Genomic DNA, 19,785 nt, shown 5'->3' with positions numbered 1-19,785 from the left:
ACACATGCGTGTCCACGTATCCATGATTGTGTTTGCCCGTGTGTCCACACACGTGTGTGTATATCCACACATGCGTGTCCACGTATATTCACGCTTGTGTGCCTGTGTCCACGTGTGTTCATGCGTGTGTCCACATGTGTACCAACCCTTGTGTGTGCACGTGCCTACACGTATGTATCCACACTTGTGTGTGCGCATATCCACACGTGTGTGTATCCACATTTGTGTGTGCGTGTCCACACGTGTGTGTAGCCACACTTGTGTGTGCGCGCATGTCCATACATGTGCGTGTGTATCCACACTTGTGTGTGTGCGTGTTCACACATGTGTGCAGGTGCCATGAAGAACCAGCAGCTCTGGGGACACATGGGGCTGTGGTTAACCGGAAACGGCGGCTGTCCAGGGACGTGGGAGCGGTGGGGGCGGGACTTCTCTGCCCAGGGGTGGGCCACCCGTCACCTGATGGGCTTGTCTGCCGAGCCTGGAGGCCCCTCCCCCAGGGGCACTGGGAGGGTGGCAGTGGCTGCCTTGCTGCCCCCAAGCAGTGGGAGAACCCCCAGCACCTTTCAACTGCTGCTCACAGGCTTCCTGACAAAAAAACATCAAGAGCATGGGGAAGACACTCTTAGCTCCTCAAGGTGAGGGAGGGGCTTGGGGAAAGCAACCCCCTGCTGGGCCAGGGACCCTCTTCAAACCAGGTGGGAAGAGAGAGCCAGGAGGGCCGGGAGGCTGTGTGCTGGCCCCAGGGGGTGCTGTGTCTGGGGACAAGCCCACCACCTGCCTCCCCTACCTCACAGAGGAGCGCAGTGAAGCTCCTCGGGGCTGGCTTGAGGCCACACAGGTAGGGCTCAGACCCCAGCATGGTCAATCCAAGGCTCTGCTCTCACCTTTGGAGCCCATCTGCCTCTGGGAGGAGGAGGAGCCCACCGTGGTCTCGTACTCCCGCCCACAGGAGCCCCGGGCTAGACCAGCGGGAAGCATGGGGCAGCTGAGCCCTGTGCCCGGGCCCTGGGTGCTGGGGGGCCAAGGCACTGAGACACCTGTAGGCTACCAAGGGCAAGGACGAAGGACACTGTCAGGGAAGCCTCATGAGGAGGGAGACGGCAAGAGGGGAGGGTCCCTAAGGAGGGCCCAGGCCCAGCCTGCCAACCACAGTTACTTGCCAACTCTTAGCAGCACCCACAGAGGTTCCCCCGCACAACTCCTTCTGTCCCCTACCTTCACTGCTCCATTCGCTCAGTAAATAACTGTTCGCTGAGCACTTCCTAAGTTTGCTGAGCATCTCCCATGTCTAGAGATATCAAAGTGAAAAACACCACCCCAGTGCTGTGCTCATGGACAGGCTTTGTGCAGTCTCTGCTGTGACCCAGGACTCTTCCCTCCTCCAACCCTCCCGCTGCCCTGTAAGTGTTCAGACACCACCTCTGGGAAGGCTTCCAGGTTATTCCCATCCCTTGTGATTTCCATTTTGCTCAGTCCCTCCCCTAGCCTTCTCTGGGGTGCTGAGATGCCACTGTGAACTTGTAAGTGGGAGAGCACATGTGGCATCTTTGTGTACATCCGAGAGAGGACCAGTGGACACCAGGCTGCTACTCAGTGGGATGGAGAGGAAGTTCCCTCTTGAGGACAAAGCTACCGGACAGTGTCAAAGTGACCCCACGAGGAGGGGTGCCACAGAGAACCACTCATTCCAACCACAAACAGACAGCAGCCTGCGGTCCACTCTCCCCCGAGGGTCCAGGGCATCAGCCTCTGCACTCCCAGGATGAGCCCCGCCCCCTCCATATGCAGCCACATCGTACATGTTTCCTGTGTATTCATTCATTAAAACATATTAGCATGATGAATGGCCCATGGTTTCTCATAGCAAATGGAATAGGATATTAAGCACAGTGCCCAGGACATGACATGGGCAGGCAGGGGTGGGAACGGTGGACGATGGGGGCGGCACCCACCCTTGGGTATAGCCCAGTGTCTGTGCCCTCCAGCCTCAGGTCCCCGATGTCTGCCCACCCCTCGCTGCCCCCTACCACACACATACCACGGTGTGCTTCTCCTAGTTACCGAGAGCCCTGGGAAGGCAGACTCAAATGAAGACTCGCAAAATGCCATTAGGAAGGTAAATTTCCTGGCAATGAAGATTACATAATGCGTCCCACAGTCAAACACCCCTCAAGGGATTCAGGTTGAGAAATGAATCTGTTTGTCGGTTGGGCACTCCTTCTTTCGTGGGGACGTTTGTGAGTTCAGGACAGTGTCTCCGGGACAGGGGATGTCATGGGGACAGAGTTCATGCCTGGTCACGTGTGGCCACACATGGTGGGTGTCCGCAGCCCTTCAGCCCCGAGTCTGTACACAGTAAGGTCCTCCAGCTGGGGTCTGGACAGCAGCACTGTGTGCCCCGGGCACTGTCAGCAATGCAGGTTCTTGGGCCTTCCTGACCTGCCGACTCAGAACGTGTGACTCAAGGCAACAGCTGCTCCTGATCACAAGCCACAACAGCCCTGGGAAGATGTCCTGAGTTTGAGCCCAACCTGGTGGGCTTGGGATCCGGGCTGGGGTCAGGGGCGTGAGCTGATGCTTATGGAGCCGAAAGTTCCCATCTGGGGGCCAAGTGGCAGCCTCAGCTGGTGCTCAGGTTCTGCTGGTGGGACTGTTCTTTCCAGGGACTGCAAGACCTTGGGGTCCTGGTAACCAGGACCTGGGGAGGGGCACTCCCACCCCCGGGCCTGGGCTGGGAGGACACCTGCTTAGGCTCATCATGGGGCAGTGGCCATGGGTGGATGCCCGTGGTGCCAGAACAGAGGGTGGGTCTGGAAGACAAGCCAGAGGACTATGCAGGATGGGGGCTCACTGCTGCGTCTGGGGGACGAGGGACTAGGACAGGGCTTGAAGGGGGGGCAGAGATTATCGCTGGTGCCTGGGCTCTGGAGGCCCTGCTGAGAATACATGTGTGTGGCTCTGTTTGAGCCTGCCAACACCAAGGTGGGAACACTCTAGCACATCCCAAGAGCACTGACTCCCCAAGGTCATGGGCATGTTAGTGGAGTCATGTGGTCTAGAATCCAGGCCCCTGGGGGGCGGCACGCTCCTTTGCCCGTGTGTACCTCTGAGCACCTGCTCTGCCCACAGCCCTGTGACAGGCTCCCCAGGCAGCCAGGGAGATGGAGGCAGCACACCAGGAGCTGGGCCAGTGAGGAGGGGCAGGCGCGGGGGCGGGGCGGCCCTGGGAGATGAGCTCCTGGGGAAGGAGCCGGGGCCACCCGAGGAGCTGCCCTTTGTCTATGCAGCCCTGGCCACCACCTCTCCTAAGAAACCTGCTCTGATCTGCCCCCACGTCCGTCCCAGGATCACCTTGGTGCTGGAAGTGGAGACTGTGCCCTGCTCACACAGGGACCTGGGCAGCCTGGACCCCCAGACTCACAGAAGGCCCCCTCGCACAGGAGTAGCGCTGCCTACAGGAGTGTCTAGGCAAAGGCCTGGGACCCTCCCTACTGGCCTCACCCAGGATGCTCCCCCGTACAACGGGGCCCTGGGGAAGGGATCCCGGCTGCTTTGTCCCCATCCATTTTTCCTTCCTCTCTTTTTAAACTTTCGCTGTGCAGGGTCTTTGTTATGGTGCAAGGGCTTCTCCAGTTGCAGCGCGTGGGCTTAGTTGCCCAACCAGGAATCGAACCCGTGTCCCCTGTATTGGAAGGTGGATTCTCAACCACTGCACCACCAGGGAAGTCCCGTCCCCATCCTTTCCTCACAGGGTCTCTATGGGGCCATCTGCTTGTCACTTCCCAGGATGGGGTGGGCCTGGCATCCAGGGCCCCCACCATCTCCCTATGACGGAGGCAGACACCCTGCCTCCAGACTGGACAGGGTGAAAACCTGCTGAGAGCTGTGGGCTCAAGGGTTCCATACTCTCTCAGCCTTCAAGCTGGTCGACGCGAATGTCTCCATGTCAAACCTGGGTCCCTCCTGCAGCACTGCCCAGCTCCTCTGCTTTGCTCCTTTCCAAGCAAGACATTTTCCTCCTGAAAATGTGAACATGTCCAGGGCCAGGAGCAGCCTGGTCCCCGCGACCTGCTGGCCCCTGCTCCTGCGTCCCTCTCCTGGCTCCTGCTGCCCCACGGATGCGATGCTGCCGTCACCCTGCCACATCTGCTCTGCCCAGAGCCCCGTCCTCAGCTCACACCTGACAGCCCCAGCCTTGCCCACCCACCCACGCCGTCCACACACCTGGGAAGGCCCTCCCCGACTCTCCCTGCCACCCACCCACGCCGTCCGCGCACCTGGGAAGGCCCTCCCCGACTCTCCCTGCCACCCACCCACGCCGTCCGCGCACCTGGGAAGGCCCTCCCCGACTCTCCCTGCCACCCACCCACGCCGTCCGCGCACCTGGGAAGGCCCTCCCCGACTCTCCCTGCCACCCACCCACGCCGTCCACGCACCTGGGAAGGCCCTCCCCGACTCTCCCTGCCACCCACGCCGTCCACGCACCTGGGAAGGCCCTCCCCGACTCTCCCTGCCACCCACCCACGCCGTCCGCGCACCTGGGAAGGCCCTCCCCGACTCTCCCTGCCACCCACCCACGCCGTCCGCGCACCTGGGAAGGCCCTCCCCGACTCTCCCTGCCACCCACCCACGCCGTCCACACACCTGGGAAGGCCCTCCCCGACTCTCCCTGCCACCCACCCACGCCGTCCACGCACCTGGGAAGGCCCTCCCCGACTCTCCCTGCCACCCACCCACGCCGTCCACACACCTGGGAAGGCCCTCCCCGACTCTCCCTGCCACCCACCCACGCCGTCCGCGCACCTGGGAAGGCCCTCCCCGACTCTCCCTGCCACCCACCCACGCCGTCCACACACCTGGGAAGGCCCTCCCCGACTCTCCCTGCTGGGGGCTGTTCTTGGCACAGTGGTGGCACCCGCTGCACCCCTGTACTGGGGGAGGGGCTGGGACTTGGGGAGGAAGGAGGACAGGGTGGGAAGTGAGCCCCCCGGCTGCCAGACCTCACTTGCACTGAGGAGATGGATCCAACCTGTGCCACCATGACCGAACCTAGGCCTCAGGCTCGGTCCACCAGGGCAGCCCGGCCCGGCACCCCTGGGCTGCGGGAGGTGGGAAAGGTGCCTGGGAGCCCAGTGGAACCCGCAGGGCCATGGTCTGAGGGTGGCACCCTCAGGTGGGTCCCCGAACATGCAGTCAAGATCACAGGTGTTGGGGTGATGGCCCACCAGATGGGCATGCCCTCAGACAGCCTGTCCTGGGCAGGGGCCATTCTCCCCACAGCCTTCAACAGCAAGTGGACAATTCTCTAAACACATCAGAAAGCAGGATCCTCCCAGGGGCCCAGAGATGTTGCTGGGAGGTCCCGGGTGAAGCACACCCAGCAACAGGTCTCAGCTCGCCTGTCAGGTCTCCTCCAGGTCTGCCGGGGCCCCAGCCTCCTCTCCCCCCTCGTCCATGGGAATGAATCCTGACACACATCCACACTCACATACACGTTCCCCGGGCACAGAAGCTCACATGCACACATTGCCTGTGCTCACACATGCTTGGTTCACATGCCACGCACTCACCCCATCCCCCAAGTGCATTCACACGCCCAGCCTGGAGCAGGTGTCTTATGGCCTTGGCACCACCGACGTGTGTGGCAGCAGGTTCTCCCGTGGTGCTGCCCTGGGCACCGTAGGGTGTCTGGCATCCCTGAGCTCTATGGGCGAGCGGCGGGCAGCACCACCCTCCCCAGGGTGACCACAAAACACGTCTCCCGATGCTGCCGCACGTCCCCCGGTGAGGCCAAAATCCAAGCACCTTTGATCCCGGCACCCTGATGCCGTCCGGGCACCCGAACTGGCCTCCACGTGGCCGCGCGCAGCTGGCCCGGGGGCATCGCATCTCCCTGCTGGGGCCCTGGCGCCAGGCCTGGCCGCACGGGCGGGCGGAGGAGGCAGGCCGGCTCCGGTCTCCGCTCGGCGCCCGGCTCCTGGAAGAGGCAAGCGTGGATCTAATCTTCAGCTGATTAAATGTCCCTCATTAATGAGTTTCTTTAATTAATGAAGTTTTTGGGTCTGCTCCACTTGCTTTATTCCAGTCACACTCTGCCTCCTCAGCACAAAGCGGGGCCATTTCCTCCCGGGTAATTGAGGGAGCCGCGGCCGTTCCTGCCGACGCTGCACTTTCCTGATTGCGCCTGTCAACTCGGGGCTGACAACTCCATTTTTAAACATTTCTTCTCCAGAAGCCATGTGCACATGTGTGCCTGCACAAGCACACGGGGGCCACGCCCCGGCACTCCCGTGGCCCCCGTCACAGCCAGGCACACAGGTGCTCTGCACACACCCGGGTCTCACCACCTGGGCACCCAGAGGTGCACAGGGCCGGGCGTGTGCCAAGGCTGAGTCCACATGCAGGCCTCTCTCGTGCACGCACACTGGGACCCTCGGAGCCTGACCAGGCCAGGAGAGCAGGGCAGTCAGGCAGACCCTGCCCGCCCGCCCCGCCATAGAAGAGCTTGTGTGTAACGGCTGCCAGGCCACAGCATGCCCAGGTCCTCCTGCTGCCTAGTGACCCAGCTTGGCGTCCGGCTGCCAGGCCACAGCATGCCCAGGTCCCCCTGACATCCAGTGACCCGGTGTGGCTGCCCCTCGGCCCACCCTGATGTGACCGGGCGCCAGCTCTGGGCTCCGGGGCCTGGAAGGGTGATTTACTCCCTTTCATTGGCTCATGAAAAGCTCCCTGAATTAAAAACATTTATCTTCTGCTGCTGACGAGGACACCAGACCCCGTACCCATGAGGCTGGGCAGTCAGGGGCCATGCTCTGCAGCCAGGGAGGGGGACGAGCGGCTGGCCTGATTTCCTTGTCGGGGGGCCAGGGTGGGACAATTCTTTAGGACCTGGGCTTGGCCCTGACACCCAGGGGAAAGAAGCAGAGCCTCCCTCAGGGCAGAAGCCGGGCCTTCTGTCACCAGGAGTCAGCGGGGAGAGATGGCCCGGGCACCACAGAGCGCTCTGCAGTGATGACACCAGACGGAGGGACAGCCACACTACCTGCGTCCCGCTGGGACGGCCCAGTAACTGTCACCCGAGTCGGATGAGGCGTGTCATTATCCCCAGAGTACTGATGGGGAGACAGGCCTAGAGAAGCAGGGGATGGGTCTCGTGGTCTTGCCACCAGCGAGTGATGGAGCCAGCTCTGAGCACAGCTCTGCCTGGCTCCTCTGCCCACCCTCCCCGAGTTCCACGCCGCTGCCAGACCGCTCCATCTGGGTTGTCCCCCGAGGGTGGCTCTGCTCACCCAGCTGGCCACACATCCATTCACCACAAGTGCGCATAGGCACCTCCCCACACCTGAGAGGCATGTGCCCTTGTCTCCATTTTACAGGTGAGGAAACTGAAGCTTGGAGAGCTGATGAGACTTGCCTGGAGTCATACAACTCGTCCACGACAAAGCACCCAAGAGCTGGCCCCAGAGGGTGAAGCCTCAGTAATGCCCAGCCCTGGCAGGGGCAGCTTCACGGAGTCCCTGGACATCCATGCGGAAAGAGACCTGATGTGTGCTGAGCACCGACCGCCCAGCCTGCCACTGTCCTGTAACTGGGTGCCAAGTGCACGGTGGCCCTGGCAGTGTTAGAGCCGTCACTTTGACAGATGGGGAAATGGAGGCTCAAAGAGATCAGGCTAAGGTCCCCTCGCTCAGAGAGGCACCTAGGGTGGGGGGTCAGATCCCAGCCCACCTGCAGCCAGGCTGTTTTCCCTGGAATAGCACTTCCCAAGGCCTGTGCTGTAGAACTCTTAGTCTTCTGGGACGTTCTAGAAAAGTCCCCATGAAGTTCTGCAGGAAAGCGATGTATATATAACGAAGTTTCCCAAGCCTAGACCTGGAATTCTTTTTTTTTGTCCAAGGTCTACCAGAAGTCAGGGTCTTTGGGAAACAGAGCCAGACACCATGCTGAGTGGGGGTGTGGGGGGCGACAGCTGGCTGCTGCTGGGACAAGCAGTGCTGAGTGCCCACATGAAGTGACCGGTTCCTGAGGACCCGCAGGGGATGACGCTCTGTACTGGGGGTGGGTGCAGGGGAAGGACCCCAGGGTCCAGCGGCGATGCTCAGAGCAGCTGTGAACACAAGTGAAAACAGGATGCCAGGCCAGAGAGGACGAGAGGGAGCCCCCAGAGTGCTGACCACTGCAGGCTGGGGGTGGGACAGAGAGGGGTCAGAAGGCACCCTGGCCTTTCTGTAATAAACAAGCGTGAATGGATGCCTTCCTAGTGTAACTGCAATCAGTGAAACCCCGCCCCCCCGCCAAACCAGGAAGTTGGAGTCAAGTCCAGGGAATGTTTAAAGCACAGGACACTGTGTTCATGGCCAGAGGAAGGTCCGTCTGTCCCTGGGAGTTATCTGGAGAGCAGAGGGGGCCACCAGAGAGCTGGGCCAAGGATCTGTCTGCAGGGTTGGAGTGTGTCTCCTTGCAGTACTATCACAAGCAGCTGGGGTGGGTCTTCCTTTTTACAGAGACTCAGAAAGGTGAGTATGGGACCTGAGGTTGCACAGCAAATCAGCAGGTGAGAGCCGGGAGGCAAGCAGGGTGGGGCTGGGCATTCTGAGGTCCAAACACACCAGAACCGCAGGCATGCGCTCAGATCAAGCAGGCCTGAGTTCCAGTCTTGCTGAGCAGAGGGTCCCTCGGCAAATCCCATGCTTCACTAAAGTTCTGTTTTCTCATTTGTAAGGCAGGTGTGAGGACAGAGACCACCTGGGCAGATGTATGAGATGGAGGTGTTCACAAAGGTAAGGGGATAACACAGAGCCACGCCTAGTTAAGGGCCTCGAACTGAACGATGCTGACAAAAATGAGCATATTTCTAATAGTTCCGCTGCCCACATAGCCCGGGAAGCTTTGGAGAACCTGCCTGGCCTCTCCTGCCTGATCTCAGAGGAAGAGTGAGTGAGAAAGGGAAGTCCTCCCAAGAAGCGAGTCGGCTCTGTGGGCCCAAGTGTGGGGTTCCTGCCTGGTATCTCTGAGTTTGTGGGAAGTGAGGGAGGGAAAAAGTTGGAGCTGTTTTCGTTTTATGATGCTTTTGAAATACTGTCTGGATCAAGGGAAATTAAATATTGCAGCTTTTAACTGGAGCCACGCTGAAAACACAACCTCGCAGTAAATAAAAATACGATTTACCACCGTGACACTTTCATTTAACAAAACCCCCTGTGCACCTCATTTGTAATTATTCCCAAACTCAGTGAAGGATGGCCCCCGCCCCTGGCCCCTGGCCCCTCACTATATCATCTCCGTCCAAAGGATGGGGAGGAGGCCAGGGAGCCTACAAGGCTGGGCCAGGAGGGTGAGAGCTTTGCTGTCCTGGGAGGTGGAAGGGGTCTGAATGTGGTTCATTATGATTGAGATTAAACTGAAAAATCAATTTTTAATTGAATGTATTCTTTGAACAGGCCCTGTTGCCCATGGCTGAGCACTAATGGAATTTCCATTCTGAGCTGTCCCTCCTCTGTGGACGCCCTGATGACCCCAGTAGGACTGACCAGACCAGCGGATTCGCCCCCTACTGGGCCAGCAACCTGACTCGGCCTGTGGGCTTCCGAGGGCAAGGCGGCCGAGACCACCCCTCTGAGGCTCGTGCGGGTGGGAAGGGGTGGGGGCTGGTGGAGAGCACGCCTTCCCTGTGCAGACTGGCCGGTGGTGTCAGGAGGGCGCCTGGGGTCTTCTGAACAGGCCAGGAGCTGCTACTTCTTGACCTAGCCTGGGGCTCTCACAAGGTTGGGGAAGGAGCAGGGTGTTCACAAAGTGGGGTTCTGTTCTGCCTCCGGGTTGTTACCAAGGGGCAAGTCCGAGGACAGGGGCCAAAAGGGTCCCAGGGAGTGTTGCCTCCTCCTCAACCCTGCACGCCCTCTCCCGTACACCCCAGTTCCTGGCCAAGAAGACAAGGTGAAGGGCTCCAGGCAGGGGAGACCCGGCAAGGCCTGTGCCTCTGCACCTCCACCTGCCACCTCCCGTGGGCCTCCGAGGACCGGCTGACATACAGGGGATGGGATCTTTTTATCCTTCTTTTGTTGGGGGAGCTAGCTGAGTCTGAGATGGACTTGACTCCCGGGGATGTGGGTCCCTGTGCCTAAGTCTTGGAGAGCCCCACACCCGGGGGAGGAGACCGATTCTGACCTTTGCGGGGTCAGCTCACCAGAGGCTCACCCTGTTCTCTGCCCTCGCTGGGCTCCTTGCTGCGCAGGCCACCCAGGGGTCATCCCAGCCCATGGATGCAGCACCCGGGGAACCAGGATGCCAGACTGTGTTGTCCTGGGGGTGGAGGTACAAACTGGGTCTCAGATGTCTCCTTGACCACCCCCAGGGACCGCCGCCTTCTACCCTCTTTGCCTCTGATGCTTTCCTCCACTTTTCAGCCACAGCTCAGGGGCCTCCTCGCAGCCTCACATCACCCTGGACCACGTGGAGTGCTTTGTAGACTCAGGTTGGGCCTCAGCTCCCAGAGCCAGGTTCCTTCCCACCAGGGACACTTCTGTTCTGGCCCACACTTAGCCCATCAGCCAACTCAAACCCACATGTGGGGGCTCATCAGGGACTGGAAATGGGGGGCAGTCATCCCCCCAACAGAAGAGCCCCCTGGCCTGGAAGCCAGGGTCAGCTTTGCACCCGAGGGGGGCGCATGCTTTTGGTTGGAGGGCAGGGGCCCTCTGAGCCCCTCATGCACAAAGCGCTTTTATAAAGACACCCTTTCTTCATTTTTGGTCTACGGGGACCCCCAACCCGGGCTCCTGTGCTCACTGCAAGGCACACCAGCAGGGCAAGCTTCTCCTGACACCCTGTTTAACTGTCCACCAACCTGCACAGACCCAGAGCCCCTGCCAGCAACACCCCCGCCCAATCTCTCCACTTAAAAACAGTCCATGACAGGAGGCTGGACCGCAAGGCAGCCTTCCCGACGCGGGGTCTGCTTGGTCCATGCCCAGGGAAGGACAGCAGGTTCCCCACACTAGTTCTGCCCACGACACCCCCAGCAGAGAACAGATCTAAGTGGCAGGGCCCAGCACTGGCTGTGGGGAGCGGAGAGCACTCCCTAGACAGGAACCACCCAGAGGAGGAGGAGGAGACGCACCAGGCAGGCAAGTGGAGCAGACGCAGGCCTCTCTTTCCTCCACCTCTCATCCAGCCTCCGAGTCTGGTCCATAAACTGGGCAGAGGAGCCACAGCCTGCCCACCTCCGAGCTGTTCCCGGACTCCTGGGCAACAAGACGAGCCCTCATGTACTTTTCCTCTCTGGTGGTTCTGCACGAGACCTGACGACTCTACAAGAATTCTTGGGTGCCCTCATCACTGACCCATAGCCCGGGGCCCTGAGGTGCCTGCCTGTCCCAGGAGAGTCAGGAAACATAGATTGCCGAGGAAAACTGCCCCGGAGCCTGGAGCACAGATGGGGAGCCCAGATCCTGTCTGCTGCTCACTGAGCTCAGGCAGGGCCCCCAGTGGTTCACCACTTCTCCTGCGCTCTGGCTGAAATTTCGATTCAGAAGCACAGGACAGACCTGAGCTTCTGCATTTCAAACAAGCTCCCAGCTGTCCATCTGTGGACCAGAGCCTGTATCCCATCCCCAGAGGGTCTGATGTCATTGATCTGGGGTAAAGCCAGGGACAGGGGTTTTTAAAAGCTGCCTCAGGGATTCAAATATGCAACTGAGTTTGAGAAGTGCTGGCCTGGACAATGGCCAGAGGTGGCCTCATGGGCACCGGCCCCCTGGAGCTCTCTGGAGCCAGCCCCCAGCTTCCCACTCCCGCTGGGGGAAGCCTGGCTTTCTTGGGGCCTGCAGAGGCCTGCTGGGCACTGGCCCTTCGTGGGGTGGTGGCTGGAGACCTCCCTGCCCCTCTCCTGTCATCTTAGCTCAGATCACTAATGACAGGAGGGGCTGGGCTTTCTCTGGGGGGGCGGGCATTCTGTGCACTGCAGCAGGCTGAGGGCAGTGCCCCGGCCCCACCCACCAGAAGCCAGCAGCATCTAAACTCTCTTCAGGCATCGACAAAGGTCCTGGGTCGGGGGTGGGGGGTGGGGTGGGGCACAAGCAGCAGCGAGAACTGCTGTGTTCACTCAGCACTGGCCTCACTGCCCGGGATTCCAGGCTACAGCAGTGTTTAATTCACAACCCCTTCAGTGAGGCACCCAGTGAGTCAGTCCCCATCTCACAGCCACATCAAACCACGTCTGGGGACACCAGTGAGCCAGGTATCAATGGCACGGCCCGGCGTGAACTCAGGATGCAGGGTCTGTGCCCCGACCCGCTTTAGGCTCAGGCTTAGCCCCAACTCTGCCTTTCTCTGACCTGTTCAGGCTCCAAAACCACCTCCCGACAAGACCTTACGTGGCTGCCTGCTTCCAGGTGGAGCCCTTTGGTTCCCAGGGGTCTGTGGGACAGAAGGGTGTGCTTCCAACCCAAGAGTGGGGCTGAGGGGGCAGAGGAGGGCTTTCCCCACCCTCCCCACAGCATGTCCATTGTGAGTCTCAGGCTCACTCCCCTGGGCACGAGGGGCAGCAGTCCCAGCTATTCAGACTGGCCTGCACACGGGGTGCCCGTTCTCACCCCACCAGCTACTTGTGGCACACCGGGGCACCTCAGCATGGGAACAGGGTCAGGGACAGCTCGTCCCCATGTCCCGCCCCTCCTGGGGAAGGTTCCCAGCTCCCTGGGATCCGAGGGGGCAGTCCTGGTCCCTACCTGGGCCCAGGAGAGTTTGCGTTTAGGGGTTTGCGGCCTGCTGGTCAGGCAGGATGGCCTGATGGAAGCATTCCCTTGGCAACTGTGTGGCCCCCTCTTTAGGCTCACTCCCGCCCTCTGGAAAGGGGCAGGTGGGCAACTGCCCCGGGCAGAGTTGGTAGCCGTCTGTCGACTGTTGGGCCGGGTGCCAGCAGCTGTGTGCCTGCCTCCTCTGGTGGGAGCAAAGCAGTCAAAATCCTGGCTCCTGAACACACCCAGAGGTCAGATCCTTTGTTTCAGATCCTCCAAAGAAAATGACAAAATAAAAGCCGGCATGTGAGTGTGGCCACCACGGGCCTGGCACCCGGCGGTGATTGTGGACAGTGGCGCCGGCACCCATCTGAGCTGAACCAAGGCCCTGGCCACGCTTCCATCCTTGGAGACAGGAAGGCCCACGTCAGCAGGAGCTGCGGTCATGGGAAGCGAGGTGGCGGTTGGTGGCGGCTGTGGGTCCGGTGGACACGAGGAAGTGCTTCATGGGCCACAGGGGCAGGACGGTGCGTGGCCTTCCAGGGGAGGAAGGACATGTCCAGTAGCCCCTTCTTCGGATGCTTTAAGCGAATTCACAGCTCTTCTCAGACTCATACCAGCTAGTGCAGCCCATTTTACAGAAGGGGAAGATGAGGTGTACTTGGCAACGGCAGAGCTGGGATCTGGACCCAAAGCTCTGGAAGCTGCCGTTGTAAGAGGCAGTAAGACCCACCAATATGAGTGTCCTGGGGGGTCACTGTGCTCCCCAACCAGGAGGGAAGAAGGCTGGCAAGACCCAGGAAGGCAGACCACCAGCCAGCCCTCTGTACCTCTGGCTCTAAGCTCCCCAGGGGCTCCTGCCTCCTGCTCCACGCACATGTCCTAGCCAGGCTCTGTGCCCCCTTGTCCAGGCGTCTGGCCGCACCACCCACGACAAGGTGGCAGCTCGTCCTGAGTTCTGACAAGCCCCTTCGATCCAGCCTCTCTCTCATGCTAATGATTGTCAACATGAAACAGAGGCTGTGAAGGGGAAGAAAATTACTCCCTGAAAAGGAATTGACTGATCCCCATCATTTCTCAAGGAATCACTGACCTGTGAATATTTCATTACCCAAAATGCTGCACCATCCATACAAAGCAGCCACCGCTGCAGCACGACCAGGAGCTCGGCGGGGCCTGAGTGGACACGGCCACCGGGGCCGGCCCAGGCATGAGCCCGGGGCCCGAGAGGCACCAGACTCAACGCTCCTCCTGCCTCTTGCACCTCCAAGCTGTGACCTACACCCACTTCCTACCTGAGCCCTCAGGGCTCATCCTCAGCATCGAGCTGAGGACAGGACACCCAGACACCAAGCTGCTCGCCCCGTGGGCCTGGGTGAGCCATCTGGCATCCCGAACATCCCAGATTCGGAGTCCGGTTTCCTGCCAACGTCTCTCCCAAGCTTCACAGCTCACTTGGGCCTCACTCAGTTCTTTCCTGGGCTTGGGTGAGTCTGGGTCTAGATGTTTCTAGAAGCTCAGGCTGTCTTGCTCCCTGGTTCTGTGGCCCAGGGGGTGGAGGAGGAGGCAGAGGGCAATGCCGATGCTGCAGACCTGATGCCAAGACGGGGGTCGAGCCAGGGGAGGGGAAAGGAGGGTGTGCCTCCCATCCCGCCTCTGCCCCACATCCCGCCTCTGCCCCTCGGCCGCTGCACACCTTCCTGAGGCTACTTCACCTCCCTGGGCTACCGCTTTTGGGGTCCCAAACAAGACCAAGAACCAGCGCTACCTGGCAGATGGCTGAGGGTGAAATGAGACACAAAATCTAATCGCGGTGCCCGTCGTGAACAAGGAGTCACCCACCTGGAAGCAAATATTCATGGGAAACTCTGCTCTGGATGCTCAGACTCCGGTCACCACGGTGATCACAACACCCTCTGAGGCCCAGCCGGGGCACCTAAGGCTGAACCCTCCAGGACAGGAAAGGCCAGGACCACCCTCCTCCGCGTTAAATCGGCTCCTGAGTTTCTAAGATGATGGTGGGTGGAGGGGAATGGTGTGGGGCTTTCTCCAGGAACGCCAAGGGCCTAGAAGAGGATTCACCCAGGAAACAGCCACAGTAAACCCCACATGGCCTCAGTCTTTAGGCGGGTGAGGTCCAAACACCCAGCCTGCAGCCATCAACCGATGAGGGGTCACCCTGAAGCTTAAGATGCCAAAAGAGACCCTCTCAGGGCATGAGGCTCAGGCAGCTCCTGGAAAGAAACCCCAGCTGGCTGCGGGGGAATGTGATGGCTCTGTTGTTATTGCTGGGGTTACACTGTGGATGGTGTTCCCAAATTAGCGAATGCTGCGGAGGAGGTGGAGACTCCATCTGGGGATTAGTAGAGCATGGGAGGCAGCGTCAAGGCACCTCCCTGGTCCAGCTGGAGGGAGCCGGTGCCTGGCTGGTGGGGAGATGTGGGCGGGGAGGAGGGAGCACGTGGGGCCAGACCCCAGACCAGCCCCCGACACCCTCCTGGTGGCTACACGGAGGGCTAGCTCAGTCTGAAGATGGGAGGAATGGTCCTGGGGTGGAAGGAGGCTGGCCAAGAGGGCGAGGGCTTGGCTGGCAGTTGGAGGGACTCAGGCTGGCGGCACTGAGAAGCTAGAGGCAGCCAGGCGTGTGAGACACGGGGAAGAGCGCCTGGAAAATTCCTCCTGCAGGACCACACACACAAGCCTCCTTTCACCCGCTGGCCACCAGCCTGGAAGCTGGACACCCCCACGTACCGCAGGGGGGCCGGGGGTGGCCTGTGTGCATGCTCAAGCTTCACCCACCCTGCTGGCCCCCCAGCTCCCACCTGGGATGCTGAGAAGTGGTCGGGCTGCTGACAAAGGATGCTGCGGCCCTCCAGACAGGCCGGTCTTGTAGGGTCATGGGGCAGGATGGCCACCGTCTGTCACTGCACTGAGTGTCCACTGCGCATCTCCGCAGGCCAGGGCGTGTGGACAGAGACGGGCAGCCAGCCCCCTCCTCACCAGGATGGACGGGCCTTGCAGGATGACTGTCTGTGCCTGTGTTGAGGATTCACTTACGTACTGGGGGTAGAGGAGAGGGTACACTTACTTGGGGGCAGACAAGAAGGGGCTCTCGGAAGCCTGGTATCACCCGGAGCAGGGGGTGGCCAGGCCCAGCCTCCACAGTCAGGATAAGACAGTCCAAAGCACGGTGGGAAGCAGCGGGTGCCTGCCCTGTCTGCTGGACACAATTTGCAGCAGCAGTCACACCCCCAGGGAGACTGAGGCGTGGGGTCTGCTGAGGGATAGAGTGAGCTCCTGTGACCCCACATACCTGGGCATCAAGGCCACAGGCCAGGTGGGGAGGGTGGGGGGTGCGGGGGGAGGGGGAAGCCCGGAGGGGAGGTCCCAAGGGGGAGGAGGCAGTAGGGTCCAGCAGTTCCAAGGCAGGGAGTGGTTTGGAAGTCGGTGGTGGGGCGGGTTATGGAAGGAACGATGCCTTCTGGGCTGGGGTGGCGTGGGCACAGAGGAAGGGCCTGCTTTCTCCACTTGGGTCACACGGTGCCAGCCCCGACTTGCTCTGTCTGCACCCCCATAGCCCAGGGTCAGCTCCCCAGCTCGATGGCAATGCCTTCAGTGCCTCGATGGCACCCAGAGCCACATGCAGTGCTTGGCTGGGGAGGCGGCTGGTCCTCCTGACCCCAAGCCCCAGGGTGGCGAGGCCGGCTGAGGGTCGTGGGGTGGGGAGGCCCAGAAGGCGCAGGGCCACCACTGGATTCAGGTGAAGGGCCACCTCCTGGGGCAACAGAGACTCATCTCCGCACCCTCACTTCCCTCCCCATCAATCCCCCATCTGCCTGGCATCCTCAGCCAGCCCCCCACCTTCCAGGGCACAGGGGAGGGCGGAGAGGAGCCCTGGAGAGGGACAGACTGTCCAAGCAGCTGTGGGACCTCGGGCACGGTACTCCCGCTGAACCTCAGTGTCCCTGTCTGCAGAGTGGGGAGAATGAAGGCTCACTTCCCACGTGCCTACCCCTCCCACAGAAGAGCCCTGTCCCCGCAAAGTGCCTGGCCACTGCCATAGCTCACTGCCCACCCCACTCATCCCTCTGCTCGGCTGGGCACCTGGACACTCAGGGCGACAACAATCCTGATGGGAAATGGGGGGCACCACCCCTGAGGTCACCTTGTGTGGACCTGGACCTGCTCCTCACACAGACCCTGCTTGCCTAGTGACACAGATGAGAATACGGGTGAGCGGAGCCCCAGGCGCCCCCAGAGACAGTAACAAGACTGGGATGCTGGAAGCCCACCAGGAGGGCCACCCCGAAGGGACGGGTGGTCAGGAGAGGCTGGTGGGCGGGGGTGGGGCTCCATCATGACAAGCTTGGGGGAGAATCTTTGTGGCAGAGAGCACAGGCCCCCGGAGGCAAGAACAGGAGGAGCTAATGCAGAAATGGGCTCACGGCGGGGCAGGGAAGCTGGGGGTCATCACCCACCAGCCCCTGAACCTGGGGCAGTGCTCCCCCCCAAACACCTGGTGGGCTCCAGCTGGTCTTAGTTGGGAGTCTCGGGGTGCCCAATGACTGTGGGGAAGCAGGCTGTGGGATTGTGGGGACCCCAGACCCAGAGGGGTCCTTGCAGGATCCCAGCCCACTGGGCCTGGAGACCCCCGGGGAGATCCCTCCCAGACACCCCCCTTTCAGCTACACGGAAGCTCAGCAAGCCACTGATTCTGTCCAGCAAATACAGACGCTGCCTCCAGGAAAATCAAGGCGCCACACCAGCCGCGGGTCAGTGAGGAGGAGATGGCCCAGGACACCACGGGTGTGGGACACTGGCCCACCACGGTGGCTCGCCATGGAGGGAAGGCCACTTTCTCAGGGGTGGCCAGGGCAGGGAAGGCCCTTTCCGGCTGGGCTGGGGACCACTGCCAACTTGGAAGGGGGGGCCGGCACCCCTGCACAAGGCTGCAGGCTACACATGAGGGACAGGGTGGAGCCCATTATGAGGCGCGACCCCCAGACAGAAAGGCCAAGGGACCCCAGAAGGAGATGGAGGGGGAAGAAGGGCAGGAAAAGTGTGACATCCCAGCCAGGGAGAGAGAGAGAGAAACAGAGAGAGAGAGAGAGACACGGACTGCGAGAGCGCCAGAGCAGGGGTGAGGCAGGGCGGGCTGCAGAAGGAGCTGAGGAAACAGTATCCACCAGGAGAGGAGGCAGACAGGGTGGAGGCTGGGGCTCCTGCCCACCGCCTCTGTGCAAGAGAACAGGTCCCGTTTCTGGACTTTGCCACATTCTCCCGTTAGCTCTTCGGTGCGTTTACCGCCCCGTGTCTGCACCCCCGGCGCGCTCAGGGGTGTTGCAGGCCCTCCTCCAGTGAGGGGGCCTGGGGTTGGGTGGGCCTGCTGTCCAGCACGCCCCTGCTCCCTCCCAGAAACGCAGGGAGAAGCATCGGCCCCCAGCCTCGCTCCTCCTGTTCCCCACCCCTCACTCCAAGTCTGGGAGCAGCTCACGCTTCCTGCCTCACCCTGCTCCCCTGACTGTGCCCTGCCCTGCCCTGGAGTCCCCTCCATGCACAGAACCATGGACCGCCCTGGATCCTGGCGCAGGCTGGCTGGGGTGCTGGGCTCAGCGGGTGAGAGAAGGGCCAGAGGCAGCAGTCACCCATTGTCACCCCCTTTCCCCGCACTTGTGTGGCCGAGACACGCCGAGGGTGTGGTCAGGGAGGTGAAGGGGACAGGCCCTTCTCGAATGTGTTGAAGGAACTTCATGCTGAATTGAAAGAATTTCCAAATCCCCTCAGCTGGGAAATCGTCTTTCTCCACGAGAAGCCCGTTTTCAGAGCTGGCGGGGTGGCAGGGGCTGTGAGCCCAGCTAAGCTCCCTGAAAGGGGTTGGGGGCTCCAGAAGGACAGAGGCGGCTCAAGCTGGCAGGCTCCTGGGAATCACTGTGGACCAGCGCTTCTCAGCCCAGAGAGGTGGAGGGGCTTATTCAAGGACACACAGCAGTTACCAGCAAGAAGGCCGGGTACCCAAATCTCCCTTCCAGCGCTCTTTCCCTTCTGCTTCCTCCCAGTTTCCACTTGGTGCACAAATGTTATAGACACAGGAAAAGAAAATAAAAGAAGAATCCTCTATGACCCCAGAACCTTAACCCAGCACGTGGTTTTCCCACCTCTTTGTCCTGTCTTTGGCGATGGGCCTATACAACCTTGCCTACTTGGGGCTGTGGATGTAGACTTTCAGCTCCTGCTGGGGCACCTCTACCTTCTTCCACCACACTCCTGCCCCTCGGCAAGGGCTCCTCAGGCTGTGCCCAGTCCTGAAGGCCCCGTCACCTCCGTGCGGCATGGTCGACTTGACTCTTCAACAACCTCTGCAGACTCCAACTGGCCTGATTCCAGCTCCCACAGCAGCCAGAAAGGAGATAAAACAAGGCATGCACTGAACTGTGTCTCTCCACCACCTGAAACCTCTCGGTGACTTCACGTTCCTCGTCGAAGAAAATTGATCTTCTCGCCCGCAGCTCACAGGGCCCTGCTGGTTGCCACCCTGCCACCCTTCCCAACACTTCCCTGTGCACCTGACTCAAGCCGCTGGGGAACGTTTTCAGTTCTTTGGACACGCCGACGTCCCTCTTCCTCAGGAACTCCATATGTGCTGTGCCCTGTGCCTACGAAGCTGTTCCCCTCAGTCTCTCCACACCAGCCTCTGCCAGTCCTTCAGCTTAAAAGTCACCCCCTCAAGACTTCTCTGGTGGTGCAGTGGCTAAAAATCCGCCTGCCAATGCAGGGGACATGGGTTCGAGCCCTGCCCCGGGAGCATTCCACACGCCGTGGGGCAACTTAGCCCGTGTACCACAACTACTGAGTCCATGCCCTGCAACAAGAGAAGCCACCACGGTGACAAGCCTGCGCACTGCAGCTGGAGAGCAGCCCCTGCTCACGGCAACCGGAGAAGCCAGCACACAGCGACGAAGACCCGGCACAGCCGAAAATACATAAATAAAGTTTGAAGAAAAATTCACCCCCTTAGAGGTGTCTTCCACGACCACCCTGTCTGAAGTCA

The 19,785-nt window shown here is 60.7% G+C and overlaps 1 protein-coding gene across 11 annotated transcripts in view; it reads right to left on the bottom strand.

The window, feature by feature from the left end:
• RBFOX3 (RNA binding fox-1 homolog 3) overlaps nucleotides 1-19,785 on the bottom strand; it is a 440,999-nt gene that overhangs the window by 35,787 nt on the left and 385,427 nt on the right. The window lies entirely within an intron of this gene.

This window comes from Bos indicus, chromosome 19, assembly GCF_029378745.1.
Source record: "Bos indicus isolate NIAB-ARS_2022 breed Sahiwal x Tharparkar chromosome 19, NIAB-ARS_B.indTharparkar_mat_pri_1.0, whole genome shotgun sequence".
Lineage (NCBI taxonomy): Eukaryota > Metazoa > Chordata > Mammalia > Artiodactyla > Bovidae > Bos > Bos indicus.
The sequence above is the reverse complement of the archived record's forward strand: the minus strand, read 5'-3'. Positions and strand labels throughout refer to the sequence as shown.